The 14,113-nt window shown below is 33.8% G+C and overlaps 1 long non-coding RNA gene across 1 annotated transcript in view; it reads right to left on the bottom strand.

Moving 5' to 3' along the window:
• Window positions 1-7,044: 7,044 nt before the first annotated feature.
• Window positions 7,045-14,113, bottom strand: part of LOC106027476 (uncharacterized) — a 92,100-nt gene continuing 85,031 nt past the window's right edge. Inside the window, exons 2-3 of the long non-coding RNA XR_001201076.2 lie at window positions 9,710-9,837; window positions 7,045-7,711 (exon numbers count right to left, since the gene is read on the bottom strand). This is a non-coding gene — a long non-coding RNA (uncharacterized LOC106027476). The remainder of the gene's footprint in view (window positions 7,712-9,709; window positions 9,838-14,113) is intronic.

The following is a 14,113-nucleotide window of genomic DNA, read 5'->3' as shown; positions in this document are numbered from 1 at the left end:
TGGTAGTCGGAGCATCTATTAAGAGGATTACAATCTGAAACATAGCAAATATGGGGAATTTCCTTCTGTCTTTTTGAAATTCAATATTGTTCTTACTGTTTTGTTGCATTTTGTTATTTTGTTTTATTTAGTGTTCTGCTTTGATTGGTTTCATTCTGTTTTGTTTTATTTGATATTATTATGTCTAATGGTATGGGCAGCAAGAGGCATTATGGTAGCCAATGTTGATTTCCCATTCCAATCCAAAATTCCACCAAGTTTTCTTTTTTGTAGAAATTGACCAAGTGATTATAAAACTTATACAGAAATGCAAATGACCTAGAATAACTAAAAAAATTTAAGTCAGTAGCATCATTATAGTGTGGTAGTTAGATCCACATAGACAAATGAATCAGTGGAATAGAATAGCGAATTCAGAACTTGGACCACCTGTGGAAAGGTGATTTTTACTATGATATAAAAAACCACTAGAATCATTGATTGTAGACAGATGTAAACAGGTGACAAAATAGCAAAAGAAGAGTCTTTTTTAACATATTGCGGTGCTATAACTGGATATCTATTTGAAAAAAGAAGGGAGGAAAGGAAGGAAAAAAAGAAAGCATAGCGGAGTGTAACGGGGGGAACTAACTTATTCCTCACAGGCTCATCTGTACAAGGGTGGGGCTTTTGTAAAGTGATTAGATCACGAGGTGCTATATTCACCAGTGGATTCATCCATGCACGAGTTCACAGTCAAACGTGCTATTAGGAGGTTGGAACTATACCACTCCTCACATTGGGTCCAAACATTAATTCTCCCTCCTTTAAGTTGTGAATGCCAGGTATTTAGTCCATGTGACACAAAAGTACAGAGCTACAGGGAAAGAGTTCATCCATTTTTGAACCACATGCAAAAATTCAACTCAACACAATATATAGGGCCAGTGTAAAACCTAAATTGACATCTCACATGAAAATATAGGAGCAAATGTTTTATAATCATAAGATAGGCAATGATTTCATAGCTGTAATACTAAAAGTACAATATATGAAAGTAAAAAATATAAACTAGATTTTTCACAATTAATGGTTTCTCCTCTTAAAAGATGTTCTTTAAAGATTATAAAGTTAAATCAGATTGTGAGAAGATATCTTAAGTCATGTGTCTGATAAAAGACACTGGACTATAGAAAGGATACCTACAACTTGCATTCAGGCAAATGACCAAAAATAATTCAATATGAATAGCCCAAAGATTAGACTCTTTAACAAAGAAGATTACAAACAAAAATATAAACTGGTGAAATGATGTTCAAATCATTAGTCATTAGGAAAACGCAAATGGAATGAGCTATCGCTATTAAAACTAAAAAAGATAGATCTTATCGCTTGGTGAAGATGTAGAATTGAAATTTATATGCTGCTTGTCTTAATTACTTTTCTTGTTGCTAAGACAAAATATACAGCATTTACAGGTTAAAAGAAGAAAAGTTTGTTTCATCTCAGTTTGTAGAGGTTTCAGTCCACAGTCGGCTGGTTCCACGGCAGAGTAGCACGGCACAGGGCCCTGGTGGAGGAAAATCAGTCTGTAGCAAGGCAGGCAGAAAACAGCAAGCAGCAAGACAAGCCACAGAAGCAGCTTGTAAGCAAGCCTCCCTTACCTCTGCATCTCATCCAGGCCACAAGCCATTTGGGTGGTGCCACACCCAGTGTGGGCCTCACCATTATCCACACTCAAAACTACCCTGATTCAAAAAGGTGGATAATCTAGTCCCACACACTCTTTATCCCAATATCACATGCCTAGATCCAGTTGGCTCCAAAACGCCCCACCTGTGAATTCATGAGGCTTTGGAGGGACATCTAGATACAAGATACAACACTGTACATGTGAACAAGAAGGGATGCAACCACTCAGAAGAGTTTATTAAAACTTTAAATATACAACTTCTATATATTCCAAGCATTACACCTCTTGATATATCTGCAAGAAAAAGAACTTGTATGCTCATAAGAAAGACTTATGAATAATAAGTCCTTTTAAGCAATTTTCATGGCACCTCTCCTTACAAAGCCAAAAACTGACAGCAACCCAAAAACTAATTAACAGGTAACTAAATAAGCTATTTAATAGAATAGTAAAAGTTTCAAGCTACTAATATACACGACAATCTGGATAAACAATACTTTCTATTAATTAAATGAAGTAATGCCCAAAGTGTCTGTTTTATTGTTGATTCTATTTATATAGAACTTAGATTGAGCTTAATTCAAATATGTATAGCAGCACAGAGAAGTAACATCTTAAATATATTAGTTCTTCCAATCCATGAAAATAACAACTCCCTCTGATTGTCTAGATTTTAAAAATTTCTCTCAATAATTACTGGGATTTTTAGAGTACAATTATCATGTCTCCTTAGTTAGATTTACTTCCAGATTATTTCATGCTTTGGCATAATATTAAATACCAATGTTTTCAAATTTGATTCTCTGGTTTCTTACTACTAATCACTTTATTTTTCTGTCTTTATCAATCAACCATTAAAGTTCACATATGCTTGCTTTAACATTATTTTACAGTATCTGGCTATCTCATCATATGCATTACATGTTTATTAAGATTGTATAATCAAGAAAGCGACAAATTTTATTAAATATTTTAAACATATACTTGGACTTTTTGTCTAAGAATGCTACATCTACAAAAATTCTCAATAAGATACTGGCAAAGAAAGTGCAACAAATTATCCAAAAGATGGTACATCACAATCAAGTAAAGTTTATCATAGAAATGCAAAGATGACTCAATATATTAAAATTATTATTATTTGTAGGTGGCTAGATCTTCTATATAGAAGTCCCCAAAAAGTTTCACCAAAAACTCTTAGAATTAATAATAACTAAATCTGTGAATGTAGCAAGATACAAAGCCACACAAAAAAATAAAAAATGTTACTGTACGCCAATAACGAACTCAGTGAGAAAGGAAATAATAAAACAACACCCCTCACAATAACATTGATAGAAGTTAGAAATGTAAGAATTCACCTAATCAAGGAAATGATAGGTCTGTACAACAAAACCAATAGTATTCAAGAAAAAGATATTGAAAAGAGTATCAGAAAATGAAATTATTTCCCCTGTTCCTGAATAGGTAGAATCATATAATCAAAATGGCCATCCTTCTAAAACTGATATTCATATTTAAGGCAATCTCAATCAAAATACTAACAGCTTTCCACACACAACTTGACAAAAAAAATCCTAAAATTTATACGGAACCAGAAGAGACCTGGAGTAGCAGAAGACCAAAGTAGTAGGCATCACAATCTCAGATTTGAAGTTATATTACAAAGCTACACTGATTAAAACCAGTGTGGTGCTGGCATAAGAACAGATACAGAATCAATGGTATAGAATAGAGGATGTAAAAACAACTCCCTAGCCACATTTGGCTATTTGATCTTTGACAAAATGTCAACAGCATATACTGGAGGAAACATAGACTCTTTAATAAATGGTGCTGGGAAAACTGGCTATCTTCATACCAAAGTTCAACTCTAGACCATTTCTCTAACCATATACTAAACTAAAATCAAAATGGATCAAAGATCCAAAGGTTAAAATAGAAACCCTGGTGACAGACAAAATAGACAAAACCTTGAAAGACATAGACATAGGCAAAGACTTTCTGAACAGAATTTCAGAAGCCTGGGAAATAGTACTGAGGATCAACAAATGGAATATCAAATCAAAATGCTCCTGCACACCAAAAGAAGCAACCAACAGAGTAAAGAGACAACCTACAGAATGGAAAAAAAAGTTTGCCTGCTATTTCTTAGACAGAATATGCAGAATACACAAAGAACTCAGAAATAGAGCCCTCAAAAAATAACACACCCAAACAAAAAGCAAGCAACTAAATTGAATATTCTACTCAGAAGAAGTAAGAATGACCAATAAATACGTGAAAAAACATTCAACATCTCTGACTATTAGACAGCTGCAAATTAAAACATGTTACCCCAACAATGGCTATTGTCAAGGAAGTAAATAGTAGCAAAATTTGGAGAGGTTGCAATGAAAAACCCTTAAACTTTGGGAATGTAAACTTGTACAACCACTATGGAAATCAATGTGGCGATTCATCAAAATGCTAGAAACTAGCAATTCTATCTGACCCAGCCATTCCTTTTTAGGTAATTTCTCCGAATTGTTAAAAAAATCCTATTACAAGTGATATACGCATGCTTATGTTTATAGCAGCACAATTTATGATAGCTAGATCTTAAAAGTGGCCTACATGTTCATCCAGAGATGAATGGATGAAGAAAAGAAAGTATTTAAATACAGTGGGGTACTCCTTTACCATACATAAGCAAAAATTTGAGTCATTTGTGGAAAAATGGATCATGAGACCATAATATTAAGTGAACTAAATCAGACACAGAAGAAAATATCACATAGTTTCTCTTATATGAAAAATCTGAAATGTAAGTAAACAGAAAATAAAAGATAGGTAATAAGAGGCAGAGTGATAGATCTTTGTCCAGTGGGAAGACCATCAAGAGATGGAGGAGAAAAGGGGAAAGAAAGAAGATAAAAGAAAGGATTGCAATGTGTTAAGTACATGTACCAACTCCCCAGATGGAATGTAACCCTATGTGAGATAAACATGGATTAATACCAAATAAAAACCAAAAAAAGATTTGTTCATCTAAAGAAAAGTCCAATTTTTTTTCCAATAGCATTTTAATTTATGGTACGAGAACTGCCCTATCTGCATAAACTAAGTTGGGAGTGGTCTCTTCTGTGCTTTTATTTTCTCTGGAAAAGCATGCATACTGCTTATTACTAAAATGTCACAGAGTCAATTTTATTAATAGATATAGGATTATTTACATTTTATTATTGTTTCAGAGGTGATACACTGGGTTTTCTAGCAATTTATCTAGTTTATAGAAAGTGCAGTTTTTGACATGAGGTTTCTATAGTACTATGTTTTAAACACCTGAAGGATCTTTGATGATGTTCCCTTTTTTATTGCTGCTATCAAAAATTAGTTTCCCCTCTGTCATGCTTTCTTAACCTTCTCAGTTAATCTTCCTATGGGCCTGTGAATTTCAATTCATTTCAGAAAGTCAGGTTTTCACTACTAATACTTTATTTCATTTACTCCTGCTATTATATATACTTTTCCCTTCTATTTTTATTGAGGTTGATTTACTGCCCTTTTTCTAATGTCTTGAAATAGCAAGTTAGGTTATTGACATACGGGTTTTTAAATTTTCTCATGAAGAAAGTATGGCTGTAAATTTTCTTTTTTGCTTAACTCTAGTACCATCCCACACATTGGCTATGTCTTATTTTCATTATCACACAGCCAGAAGTATTTTTCTTTTGATGCCTTATTTGAGCAATGAATGATTTAGAAGTAGGTCATCTCATTTACAAAAATGTTGAGTTTTTACGACCATTTTGCTATTGATTTCTATTTCACAGTCTTATCCCCTCAAATCGACATCAGTTATTTTTCTTTTCCCACAAAATTGCCAAAATCTTCCTTATTCTTCTCTCATCGCTAGAGCTCTCTGTCCAAGATTTTAGGTCCAGTTTTGTTTGTTTGTTTGTTTTCTTTTGTGTATCATAGCAGCTAATATTGTGTTGTTCTACTTAGATTTTTCATTCCTGTGCAATTTCATTTTCTCAAAGATTTATTTTTCTTCCATAGGTTCTGGTTGGCACAATAACTTGCTTGTACTTTTAAACGTTTTTTTGTTTGTTTGTTTGTTTGTTTGTTTTCTTTTTAGAACATTTCTTGACTTCTCAGTTCGTTGCCAATGAGAGCTCAGGTCTGGCTGAAATCACAGCCTGAAACACAAGGCTTCATATTTAATTTGATATCCATAACTTGGTGCTCTTCTTTGGAAAGATCATTCTCAAGACTGTGTTTTGCCCCTTCGAAACATACAGCTTCCTGTGTTTTAATTACTCCTGTGGTTTTAACAGAGGTCGACTTCACATTATTATCCAACTAGACTAAAAACGGTGGAAGGCAAGCACCAGTATCTAATTACACTTGACCACAGTGTACATTTGACATAATTGGAGAGGAAATTTTAAAAGCGGAAAGAAAGTCTGGGAAAATGATTGAATAAAATAAACTCAGATGAAATTAGAAAAACATGACCTTCTTGTAATTTTTTTCTGGAGGAAAACAATAAAATTTCATCCCTAATCATTACAATCTTTGAAATTTCATCCCATGTCACTGTACGCATCATGACATTTTGTCTGACCAATGAAAAGGAGTCGAGACCCCTCTATTTTTTCTCCGAATTTTATTTAACATTTCTTTCTTTCATCAGTATGTGTCACTGAAAAATAGCTTCATCATATATCTTTCCCAAAACATGGTTTGACTGAAATATTCTCATCGGGAACCTCTCATCGTGATATATTTTTATCAGAGCTTCTGAGCCATGGAGAGCGATGCTATGCAAGACATGGTGCATGCTGGGTAACGCAGACTTCAAGTATTCACACTCTATTAATTAATTCATCACCTAAAAGCTAAGCATTGATTTTTTAATGGTCTTACAAATCTGTTTAAGCTTCTGTGATGTGATTAAGAGGATGTGTGTTTACTGTAAATTATCTAACAAGTACAATGGCATCACTCTCAGAAATAGCAAACAATTTAGCTTTTGAGAGAAGAGAGGGAAATACTTCGTTAAAATTTTTTTTCCTAATATTGTTTTATTTAATAACTGTGCTATTAAAATATGGCTTTAAAAACTCTTATTTCTGCCTATGAATGTTATGTTTCTTCATCTGTGATAAAAATGAAATCATCCATCAGTGATTATTTTTTCCAAATCCTACTACAAATCATCACAGGTAATTATTCTTTAACTGCTCAAAGTGGCCAGAAAAATGTTATTTAAGTTCTTATTGTGGAAGACATAGAAGTATTTTGACTGATTTCATTTCCAGTTCTGAAGAGAGAGAGAGAGAGAGAGAGAGAGAGAGAGAGAGAGAGAGAGAGAGAGAAAGAAAGAAAGAAAGAAAGAAAGAAAGAAAGAAAGAAAGAAAGAAAGAAAGAAAAGAAAAGAAGAAAAGAAAAGAAAAGGAGGAAAAAAGAAAGGGAGGGAGGAAGGAAGATTCATAAGACCCTTAGCAATATTATCATAAATATTTATAGTATTTATGTTTATCTCTTATAGTATTGGAAATAAAATAAGGCAATCCATTCCTAATTCATCAAACAACAAAATTTACCTCATACATTTACTAAAACTAGAAATTATATAATTTATAGTACATATTGATTTTCAATAGCAAGTTAGAAAAATAAAATATTCTGATGTTAATTGCATTCAGAAGATATGGTTATGTAAGTACACATGGAAAAATAAGACTCATTCATGTTTCTGTGCAAAGTTAAGTCCTTTGATGATAGCACAAGATGTCACATAGTGTACAACAATGACACGCATACTAGGGCTTATCCTTTCAAACAAGTTTCGCTGCAAAAACAAAAGATCTCTTGTTGGTCTCTCGTTTTTCTTCTTACAGTTCCTTTTCAAGTTTTCTCGTAAAACTATTGTAAGTCTGAATTTGAGATTTAGAAGACAGGAAGGATAGCACACTGAAGAACAACCTGGCATCAATTCCTCTCCAATCATTTCAATAATTCATAGCTGAAGAGTGCAGAGGACTTTTTCTGAAAAAAACAAGTGGAAATATTATTTGTGATTGTGTTTTTATAAACAAATACAAGCAATTCTTTCTGTGAAAGACTTTTGGATAAAGATTTTTTTTTTTTTTTTTTTTGCTGTCAAAGCAAGAAAGTAATCTTTCCTAACTAATCTTGACATTGCAACTATTTTTGAAAAATAAAAATCCTGATCATTAGATAATTTTATGGTTGCTTGTCTTCTTTTAGTTCATACTCTGGAGGCAGAGCCCGCAGGACTATTTATGGAAGCAGTTGCTGTAGATACTAGGTTTTTAGATGACATCCAACTGGCAGTGGGAGCCCAGGCTATTTGAAGCTACTCATCATGCAGAGATAAAAAGAAAGCAGGCTAATCCTGCTAGTCTTTTGATAGCATTAATTACCAACAGAGATAACACTGGTGTTTCTTCAGTCAAAGTTAGTTTTGTTTTTTTCATTTTATTTTTTCAATAAAAGAGAAAAACATAACATCAGAAAATTTTATATTTTATTGGTAAGAAAAAAGCAATCTTTTTGGTCATTGAAACTAAATAGGTATATGTGCAGTTAGTGTTGACTTCTTTTATCAAGCTTTGGTTCTGTTTTGGCTTCCTTTAAATAATCATTGGTTGGCACTTCCTAAAAAGTGTGCATAATTAGAATTTTAAAAGGTTTTGTAGAATATAAAGAGATTAATTTGTGGTTAACTTCAAAGAAGCTTTTGGCCCCTTAAAATGAAATTAAACGTTTCCTATTTACATATTTCTGCGCACAGCCTGTCCTTTCTGCATTTGTGCACGACACATGAATGCAAACCCACAATTCCGGTTAACTATGCCACCCACAGAGAACATTCACTACCTAGGACTAGAAAAAGGATATCAAGGACAGATAAAGGATATGAGATAGACAAAGGTCCACTCATACAGTACACCTGTCTCAAGGGTAAATGTATCAATTAGTAGCTATTTAGGTCACAACTAGAGCAAGAAATACCAGAAAACAGAGAGCTTGTTGAAAAGCAAGTAGTAAAACATGAATTCCAGGGGCTGGGGATTTAGCTCAGTGACATAAGCGCCTGCCCTGCAAGCAGGCAGTCGTGAGTTTGATCCCTGGTACCGATGAAAAGGAAAAAGACCAAAACAAACCCATGAATTCCAATATGGTAACGCGAAAAAAAGATCAATTAACAGTAATTTCTTTTATATTTTCAGTATTGTTCATTAAATTGATTCAATAGGACATGAGGCTACTGACAATTGAATATATGTACAAGGAAAAAAATCATTAATTTTTCCAGGGTTTAAACAGTCAGAGAATTGGGCTTCTTATACACAGTGAAACCTAAGTAGGATAAATTGATATTTATTCATTTAGCAAATATTGATCAATTACTACATGTTAGGGGCCATTGTAAACACTGGAGAAATACCTCTGCCTTCATGGAGGTTGTAATCTAGGAAAAAGAAAATGGTTACATAGTAAAAGTGGGATAGGAATATTGGTAGAAGGGTCAAAAAAAGGCAATGTATTTACAATTATGGCATATAGTTTATAATTAAGGAGTTGGGAAGAATATAAAAATTATATTGAACACATGAATAAGCATAGCTTTGCTGAAGAAAAAGCCTCTTTTATAAGGTGGGATAATTCCATTATTCACTTGGGGCATATAAGAGCTGATAAGGGTGGACCTTCCAACATCCTGTCATCATTGACCCTCAGATTCATATAGGGGAAATTAACACCAAATCCTAGAATGGCTATTTACAAATTCTTAAGTTCTTTACAAAAGTTATGGTATTGGATTAATTATAGAAGTTGTCTGATAGCTAATTGTCTTATCTTTACTATACAATAGGTAATACCTACTTTTGGAGAATCAGGAGTACTTATTTTGAGAACTCAATAGGTACTAAATATATAGCACTGACAGATCTTCAAAATTTTTTACAATGTACAAAAATAAAATGTTATCTTGATTATACATAAAAAGAGAATTACCTTCTAATTGATAAGCACAAGTCCCAGCCTCCAAATCAATAACTTTTAATTGTTCCTCTTCAAACTCAATGTTGCAAATGAACAATTTACTTAAAAACAAATGTTTTCCACCTCTTTCCATTATGGATCTAAATAGAAATAGAGTCCTATGTTATTAATGGAATTCCAGCCTGGTGCCAAGTTATGTGTAAGATACTCGAGAGAACAATGTAGCCAGGCAGAAGGAGCCATCCAAGCAAGAAGAAACACAGTGCCTTTCACAGACAAGTCAGGAATCTAAAAATGGAAAATATCCAGGTATCAAACATGAGTAAAGCAGCTCAAATACAAAATTTCCTTCATTGGTTGTTCTGGGAACTGTGCCACATTGGTGCCATTTCTTTTTTCCATTTCTGCATCCTGGAAACCAGTCAACATTCAGGTAGTATGCCCTCTGTCAACTGGGATTGACCAAGTGAACCAAATTACCAAGAGTCTCAAGCACAGGAGAGGATAAGTAAGAGTGTTCAGTGTTCACATTCTTCTTGTGTTTTCATAATGCTCAAGCAGTAACTGCATTTCACCTAGCCCTGAAAACCCAGTTTCTGCTGCTTCATGTATAATGATGTCATTATTGCTAGTCCAACAATGGAACTTCATGAAACTCTCACCAATCCTAAGTGGTTTTTCCAGTAAATTTATTTTCAGAGAAATAATTTTCAGAATGCTGTTTTGTTCCTGCTCTGAGCCCCAACTTATTTATCCACTTTGTGTAGAATTGTACCAAATGAGAACCAGTACATATGTGATCACTGGAATACCTTTGTGTTTTCATGAAAATATACAGTATTATCTGTCACCAAAACCTGTGTTTTATGGTCAAAAGACTCTGAATCAAATTAGAAGAGATATTATAAGATATTAATGTTATTATAAGACATATTATTGATTTCCAACAATATTTTATAATTAATAAGGTAAGTAAATTGTCATTTTTGTTCAAACTCTTTTGTTCACCTGATAGTGTTTTCCCTTGTTGGTCAGATAGCCTATTATAGATCAGTTATGAACTATTGTAGTCAAAGTTTAGAAAGGAAAAGATTTAATACAGGATGCATACTTTAAATGCTATTTTATAATATTCACCAAAAGAGTCAAATCCAAAAGAGTGTCTGAGATCTGTCTACACACCTGAGACCCAAAGAATACAGCTGAGGGCCTGGATCCCACAGCACTGTTCTACAAGAGTCCAGATGAAGACCTAGAGCCCATGACAATGTCTTATGCAAGTCTGTATCAAGGATTTGCATTAGGAAGACCCAAAGGTCAGTGGTGGAAGCTAGAAAGTCCATGCCCATGGGATGAAGGATTTGTGCTGGGAGGCTAAGGAATCTCCACTGGAGACAATGAACAAGGTGAAGATCAGAGATCCGCTAGAGAACCACAGCCATTCTCAGTGACAGCGGGATCTTGGGCTTCTCCAACAAGAGAACAGCTAAGATCATATCAGCAAACCCAGCATGACAGGCTTCTCTGAGAGAATCAAGAACACACCATCTCCCTCTCCAGTTATCTTTATGTTGTTGGCAACAATCCTCAGGTGGGTCATCTAAATTCAGCACCATGCTGATTCAGTTTGATTTGGTGTTGTAAACTGACCGTTAGTTAATCTACCACATGATCCAAATGCTATTTCCAGTTTATACTGTGCTTCTTGAAGTATTTATTATTTTAATGAAGAGGAAGTATTATTAAATATCAGTGTAAAATATCCATTAGACACAGATAATAATTAAACCTTCATAAAATATGCCACTGATACACTACCCACATGTGTCTTTGGATTAGACAATATTGCCAACTAGTCACTCTACTCTGTATTTTGAAATGTAGTTTCCTTGAAGTGTGCAAGTTTTACCACTTTTTAGTAATACTGAGACATTTATCTGATCCTATAACTTTGAAAGATGTTTTGGTTTTACACCAAAAGAGATAATTTTACCCTGCTCTGTAAACATTATTTAAAATGTTTGAAAAATTAATTATTATGTGAACAATTTATACTGCTTGTTGATAAAATTTCATAATAAACAATACTCTGAGAAGTTATGGAAAATGGACTGAGTCACCAATGGAAACTTATTTTTAACTGTTGTAGATTCCTCCTTAATGGATAGATTTTGAATTACTGGTTTACTTTTATGACACTGTGATATTAGTCTACATAACAGTAAAAACAATAACAATTTAGAAAATGTGAAAAATAGCACTGGAAACATTTTAAATTGCTTGAGATTCATTCTACCCTAACAGTGTATTGGTGAAGATAAACTCTACAGGTCAGTTTTCTAGCTTATGCCAAACCTATAAAAATATATCACGTTTAACTATAAGATTATGGTTTTCTTACATTTGATATTTGTTAAAGGTATGCAAAATATTCCACTGTGTTTTTCAGTAAAGTAATCAATCTGCCAACAGACTTCCTGCAGAAGTGAGACTAGAAGTGAGTTTCCAACATTTGGAAAGATTTCTGGAAAGATTTCTAGAAAGAATGGCAATTATTGTATTTGTTATGTGTCCTTAGCACTTAGAACACACACCTGACATAGAGTACATAATTAAAAATATTAAATAATTGATAAATAAGTAGGTAAGTGTGAAATTGTACAACACCAAGAGCACAATGGTATGGAGACCATAATGAGAGCCTCCAAACATTCAACTCTTATGTAAGAAGTTGGTCTAGACTGAGTGAACTTGACAGGTTCTACAGGACTGTCACAGGGTTGTTGACCTGGGAAGTCATTTCTGGTATACTATGATATCGATTATCCCAATGAGTAGATAAATTTGAGCACCTGCTGATTTTGAAAGACTTGTTGGAGGATACCTCATAGAGAAATTTTTTATTACTTGTAACTATTAAGGCAATTAAATTAATATTACTGGATATTAATAAATCATATTATGGTCATGAAGTATAGAAACATGTTTGAGTGGGATACAAAAATAGCCGATATGTACTATAATTAAAACTCTACCAAAACATATGTTTATATGTCAACTATAATAACAAAAACAATTCATATCACATATTTTGTCTTTCATTAGCGAGCATGTCTTTCATTTCTAATCTTCCTGAAGAACAAGATGTTAGACTATATTAACTGCAACCACAAACACCTCTTACTCTGTGGCTTACCATAATCAAAATTAGGGCTACCTTCTCTCACAGTCCATACTGGACATGGAGGAGACATGTGGTCAGATCAAAAGTCTAAGCTCTGAATAGTCACTTAGGAAGTCAGATTCCTCCATCCTTGACTGCCAAAACTTTTCCAGGTGATCTCCAAAGGTAAGAGGAGTGTGGAGAGTCAAGATGGGCCACCAAGTCATGTGACCCAATCTATTTACTACAAAGACTGAAAAATCCCTTCTGTGCCTCAAGTGCAAAGTGAAATAGAATGATGGATGTATACCATTGCTTCTGTCACCCGTCTCTCCCATCAACAAATACATATTTCAGTTTTTCTCCTTTATGTAAGTCCTACTAACACCCTCAGTCTCTAAAACACAACTCAGAGTTTCATCCAGTTATTGCATTCAGCCCAGAGTTTGTATACTGTGAAGTTATGACCAGCATGTGTGGCATTTTTTGGTATAGATACATAGGAACCTAAGAGAGAAGTTACTTGCCACTCCTTCCTACATGCATACCCAGTACTCCATGGTGAATGAGGGACAGAAGCCACAATAAAATTCCTATCTCATGAGGAAAAATTAAACAGAAGACACTGAATAGTTGCTGGGCTGTAGTATTCTATAGTGCATCCATGACAAGATTGAGAAGTAGCAGGGAAAATTTTACGAACTAGATTGCATTTTTCATGTGACTTTACATCTTCTAGTTCTGACTTCAGTAGAAAAGGGAGCTGAGCTCATGATCCTGAAGTGGGCATTAGTAAACATGCCCCTTGATGGTACAATAGGTTTTCAACATATTTCTGATTATGGAAGCACAAGAGAATCCAACTCTATTTTAACTTTGAACAAAGAACATTTTAATTCCAGGTTTCTGGGGGCAACATACTTCTCACAAAATTAAATAGAGTTTTGTGCTTTACTTCTAGTTAGTTGCAAGTACACATATTTACATATGAAGCATTTTTCTATTGCATTCTTCAGCCATACCACCTTAACTCCAAATCAATAGACTTGTAAGAAGACCTTTGCCATTTGCCAAAAGAGTGGTTTCACCATGTTGTCTTTCAAAGATACATTGTACTATCTTCTTTTCCATCTATAGAAATACTTAGATTCTCTAATTTATCAATACATCTGATTTTTAGGCTTTCTTAACTCTTTTCCAGATCTCTTTATACAATGATTATTTCTCTGGTGTTTTTTTTCTTCTTCCCGTAA

The sequence above is a fragment of the Cavia porcellus genome, unplaced genomic scaffold, assembly GCF_034190915.1.
Source record: "Cavia porcellus strain 051 isolate PalLab524CR breed Dunkin Hartley unplaced genomic scaffold, mCavPor4.1 scaffold_13, whole genome shotgun sequence".
In the NCBI taxonomy this organism is placed as follows: Eukaryota; Metazoa; Chordata; class Mammalia; order Rodentia; family Caviidae; genus Cavia; species Cavia porcellus.
This window is presented reverse-complemented; position numbering and strand designations above follow the sequence as displayed.